Source organism: Bidens hawaiensis, unplaced genomic scaffold (assembly GCF_021521415.1).
Source record: "Bidens hawaiensis isolate Kalapana, Puna unplaced genomic scaffold, B.hawaiensis_p1.1 tig00025021_1, whole genome shotgun sequence".
Taxonomy (NCBI): Eukaryota; Viridiplantae; Streptophyta; class Magnoliopsida; order Asterales; family Asteraceae; genus Bidens; species Bidens hawaiensis.
Window position 1 is genome coordinate 77,458 of NW_027493982.1, and position 6,000 is coordinate 83,457.

The 6,000-nt window shown below is 35.7% G+C and overlaps 2 pseudogenes across 1 annotated transcript; one reads left to right on the forward strand and one right to left on the reverse strand.

The window, feature by feature from the left end:
• The first annotated feature begins 161 nt into the window (after positions 1 to 161).
• On the forward strand, positions 162 to 905 carry LOC143570716 (uncharacterized; annotated as a pseudogene).
• Positions 818 to 5,740, reverse strand: LOC143570726 (protein DETOXIFICATION 14-like; annotated as a pseudogene). The gene is made up of 7 exons (XR_013141984.1): positions 5,444 to 5,740; positions 3,025 to 3,571; positions 2,400 to 2,486; positions 2,255 to 2,311; positions 1,929 to 2,165; positions 988 to 1,195; positions 818 to 880 (listed from the first exon to the last, which is right to left on the reverse strand). The product of XR_013141984.1 is annotated as a protein DETOXIFICATION 14-like (transcript).
• Between the last annotated feature and the right edge of the window lie 260 nt (positions 5,741 to 6,000).

Sequence of the window (6,000 nt, forward strand, 5' to 3'; positions counted from 1 at the left end):
AGATGAACGAAAACTGCAGTTTACTCTTTTTAATTTCTTTAGGTGATAAAATTGTACAAAAGTTTATATTAGTAAAATTTATTTGAAATTTTTGACCGCAATTTTAGCAAACTAACAGGTATACCTTACATTATCGATATCTATCACAACTACATCATTCCCATATCAACCAAAAGCCAAAAAACAAAACAAAATGGCGCCAGAAAATAACAAACAATCAATATTCCCAACAGACAAAGAAGAAGTAATCAAAATATTCAACCGATTCGACCTCAATGGCGACGGTAAAATCTCCGAGGACGAGCTAATAGGCATCCTGAAATCCCTTGGATCCGACACGTCTCACGACGAGGTGAAGGAGTAATGACTGATATCGATGCAGACTCCGATGGTTTCATTAGCCTTTATGAGTTTATCGCATTCTGCAAAGGAGTTGCAGAATGCGACGAGATGAGCGATCTCAAGGAAGCATTTAAACTCTATGATCTAAACAACAATGGCGTGATCTCGGCCAACGAGTTGCAACAAATATTGAGCCGGTTAGGGGAGAATTACACCGTCGAAAACTGCGCGAATATGATTAAGTCTGTCGATTCTGACGGCGATGGATTCGTTGATTTTGAAGAATTTAAGAAGATGATGTCCAAGAAATGAAGAATTCATATATGCATTGTATATAAATCATTGGAATAATGTGATATATATTGTATATTTTTTTATATTTATTCACACCCAAATTATTAATGAAACAGATATCATATGAGACTAAAATTTCTAACATGGGCATATTAACAAAACTAGTACCATTTTCATTTAACTAAACTCTCGGGCTCGTTAACGCGGGTTCTTCCTCGAATAACCTCGCCCTCACCATCGCCACCTACACGATAAAAACGTCGTACATATATTAAAAAACACGGCTAATTACTTGACTAGTTTTTCTAGTTATGTTGGAAGTAGATCATAATATCATATATTCATATATACCTGTTTTTCATAATTTGTGCGAATCGATACAATACCGAGAAGAGTAACTTGTATAAATGTGTCCACCAGTATCCCGATCCATAGGCCCATTCCTCGCAGCGAGGTGCAGAACCCCAATATAGCAGCAACGGGGATCCCGGCTAGATAAAATGCTGCAAGATTAATGTAAGCTCCTAAATGTTGCCATCCGACTCCTCTCGCAACACCTATAACCGACAAAGGACAAGAATCATGAGAGAATTCATTATTCGTGACTAGAGAACTCCATACAACATATATGCAGTATAATGAAATATATATACTACATATATGTAATGTATACATATACCGCATATATGTGGTAGTATATATATCACATATATGTAGTATAACCTACTACATTAGTACGTTACATATACTGTGTGTGTGTGTGTGTATACACACAGTATATGTAACGTACTAATGTAGTAGGTTATACTACATATACGTGATATATACATATACCGCATATATGTAGTAGTATATATATCACATATATGCAGCATAACCTACTACATTAGTACATTACATATACTGTATATATATGCGGTATATAATATACCACAAATATATGCAGTATATGTAACGTACTAATGTAGAAGGTTATACTACATACATGTAGTATATGTATTTCATTACACTGCATTTTTTAATGAATTTTCAAAAACAATTACAATAAAGTGGCAGGCAAACTGCCATATTTTAAAATAAAAAAAAAATATTTAAATATATAACCTGAAAGTGAACCAGAATCAAATAACTTGACAAGTTTTGAACTTTGTAACCCGTTGGACTTATTTTGATTTCATAAACTACGTTTTAATTCGTAGGATAAAATTTCGTCATGTTTATATACTGATGACGGGAACATCATAGATAACCCTGATTTTGAGGATGGAGTTAACAACTGGACCGGAAGGGGGTGCAAGATTGCCATACACGACTCCATAATAATATTTAGGCTTAGAAGAGGTGCCATTTTCGTGACATAATCGATAACTTCCTTCTCGTTCGTGAAAATGTATCCGAAAACATGTCGACTGATAAACACGCTTATGCTAACGATACTCGTCTCGACAATGGCAATAATAAGAACAGCATTGACTGCCACACGAGCACCTTGTGGGTTCTCGGCCCCTAGCTCATTCGAGACTCTAGTGCTGACAGTGCCATCAAGTTTCAATTTAGTTTTTTTAATCGTGTTTAACTCGTTAGTTGTACGAAAAGTATGAGTTTACGAATTACGAACCTGATGCCAGCCCCGAACCCGTATGATATGGAATAAAATGTAGCAATAGTACTGAGACTGTTGAACAAGAAATTATTAATATCATAACTATTTTGGCATATAGAGATTGTTAATGTTTAAAAAGTTAAAAGAGTTTGTGATGTACCATATAGAAAGAACTGAAGTTTCAAGCTCTGGATTCGGTAGAAGACCGGACATCAATATTAGAGACTCATATGACCAAGATTCAAGACTGCAAGTCATGTTTAGAAATTATATCTTGTTTACGGGTTGACTTCTTGACGAGTCCAACCTGACGTGAACCCCTAAAATTTTACACGGACCCAAACCGAAAAATCGTGTCAGACACGTTAACCCGATAAGACACATATTCACGGGTTGACCCGAACACGGCCCGTTTAACCTAAAAGGTTTTTTTTACAAATATCATTAATTTAAATTTAAACTTTTCCAACAAAAAAATAAAAATGTATATATAACAATTACATTTTAATTATAATTTTTTATGTCATTTTTTTTTGTTTTAACATTTAACATTAGTTACCAAACCAATTTAATTTGTTACATAAAATAGCTGTTAAAAAAAATAAATGTGTTAAACGGGTCAACTCGTGAACCTGACGGGTTCGACCTGAAAATAGCCCGTTTAACTAAATGGGTTCACAGGTTCAACCAAACCCGCGGGTCATGTTTTCGTGTCGTGACATAAATTCACAGCCTGAGACACGACATGTCAGACGTATAGTCTAAATAATAGATTAAAAATTTACCACATCATGATGGCTGACGGGACAGCATAGCGAAAGAAGTCTTTGATCCCATACAACACCTCAAGCGATACAGAACCACGGGTTGCTTCACACGCCGAAGAATACTTCATGTAAACCGACAAGAAAACCGCATCTAGCCACATTGTAATATCAACTGATATAGCTGCTCCAACACTCTACAACCCGGTTTTGTGTACCAGAACCCAACAAACAGGAACATGTAAGCATAAAACCGCGGTTGAGCTAACGAGCATAGGAACAGCATGCTTTGCATTTGGAAATATTTATTAAGTGGTTGAAGTATTGCACATGCAAAAAGTGAAGGTATAAGCCATGCTATGAGTTTTCCAGCTTCGTGCGATATTAATCGGTTTTGGCCCGTAAAGACGAGTATGTTTTCCATGTAGTTCCATAATATTATAGATAAGGGAATGCAGACTAGTAGAAGTGATAATATGGCTGTGTAAACTTGAGTTCCAAATTTGTTGTATTGTTGAGCTCCATATGCTTGTCCACATAGTGTTTCTAGTGCACTTGCCATTCCCATCTGCAAGTTCAAAATGTTTAAAAATTAAAATATAGTTGATGAGTAGGGATTTAATTTATAATCATCGGAGCAAATGAGCCGAGCTGCTCGTGGGATAGTTTATATTTGATCGATAAAAAGCTTGAAACAAGCCGAGATATATCAATCCCAAATTCCCAAGCCTCAAATAAAGCTCGTTTAGTTATCGAGCCCGAGCCCGAGTTTGAGCCTTGTATGCATGCAGGGCCGTCTCTGAGATTTCGGGTGCCGCAGACGATATTTTTTTCTTAAAGATTGAAGATTTTTGTGATAACAATAAACAAAACAAAGTTATTGTAGCGATAAACAAACATAAAACAAATTAAACGGGTCGAGAGGCTTTTTTTTTTCTTTTTGGAATGATGACTTTCTTTATATGTTAGTCCACCACACTCTCCAAATTTGGAGAGCCCCGTAGACTAGAGGTGCACAAATCGGTTAACTGGTTAACCATTAACCGGTTAATATTCTAACCGTTTTTTTTTGGCGGGAAATAACCGGTTAGACCGGTTTTTCGGGTCGGATAGTAACCGGTTTTGACCGGACTGGTTAATAACCGGAAAAACCCGATTTTTAATAGAATAACCAAAAAAACCGGTTAACCGGTTAATAACCAATTTTAAAATCAATATTATAAACCGGTTACCAAACGGCGGTTAGGATCGGTTAGTAATCAGTTAGGATTGACCGGTTAGTTATAACCGGTTACGAAATCGGGTACAAACCGGTTAATTGGTTTCTGTGTGCACCTCTATCGTAAACTATACTGTCTTATCCAGGTCCACGCCGGCTATTTGATGTGGGCTTCTTAAGTGTTTAACCAGATTGAATTAGGCCTGTTGTGAGCTTAAGCGATTTAAAAGCGCATATTATAAAGCTGAATCACCCATCTCTTAATGTAGAAAAATATATATATCGATATAAATTTATTTATATATATTAAAAAATTTCGGGCCCATCTTAATATCGGCCCTCAGCCATCATCGGTGGCTGAGGCTCTGCTTGTATGAGAAGATCGTTTAGCCTCGTCAAGCTTTAATGAGCCTAGTATATGTTTTAAGTTTCTACTCGGTCAGCTCATTAAGGTTTTCTCAAAATATATAAAAATAATTAAAAATGCATACAAACTAATTAATACATAATAACGACTACAAGCCAAGTTCGAGCCTAGACACGCTCGGACTCGTCTCGTTTACTCATCTCCATCAGTTTTCTAACTAGAAAACTAAATTGTCATTGACATTAAAATCAAAGCATAACAAACTTAGGCTCGCTAAGGTTTCTTAAATAATAATAATAATAATAATAATAATAATAATAACAATAATAATAAATATTTATACCATCTCGCTCATTTTATAAAAATATTGGGGAATGGTGTATAATTGTGGGCCAAGCCGCGCTAAAAGCTGCTTCGTGCAAGTTACTAAAGACGAGAAAACATGTCTTGATAACCAACACGTGTTTACACTATTTGCATTTGATACTTTTGGTATCCTTGCATCTGAAGATGTGGAGCTACCTAATCGAGCTCAACGGGTCATAAATAGTATTGTTATAAGTTTTTAAAAGACTCTGTTTTGTTATTTAAAAAGGACTAGCATCGCAGCTTGTTGCCTGTATGCCTTCTATTTCGATGTAAACTCAAGTATTTATGTTTAAAAAAGAAAAAAAATGTATATAAATTAATTAATAAAAAGTAAACAAGCCGAGCCCAAACAAAGCTCCAGCTTGAAAAAAACGACTCAGGAATCAAGCTCAGGCTTGGCTCGGCTCGGCTCGTTTCTAACTAGAAAAATATATTATCATTGACATTAAAATGAAAGCATAACAAACTTATAAAAAAAACTTAACAAGTAAACTGAAAGCAGTGACACTAGTAATGGAAATGGCAATGGAAGTGCTCGAAAGCGCAAGTTCGCCATTGTGACCGACGATCATGATGGTGATAACTTGCACCAACAACTGTGACAATGTCACAGCCACCATTGGCCCTGCAATGTACCCAAACTTCTTTGCTTCTTCACTAAACACATTCCATGTTAATATTATTCTACGGTTTTCGTCTTTTCTTTCTAATAATAATTCTTCTTCCGCCGCGGCTGTACCGGAGTTACAGCCCGGAATATTTGTTTGTTGTGGTGTTGCCATCAGTTATAGTGTTGTTATACAGTTTGTTAAAAGAGAGAAGGTTACTACAATACTACACAAGTTGATATTTGTTTGTATTTATGTTCATTTTATAGTGTTGTTTTGTAAGTTTTGTAAGTGACAATTAGTATATTTTTAAGGGTGGCAAGTGAAAAGTTGTCATGATTGCTAGGGGTGCAACGAGTTGAGTCAGCTCGTTAAAAGCTTGAATTGAGTCAAGCATAAATGGGCTCGAGTTTTAAAATAAGTTTGTTTAATAA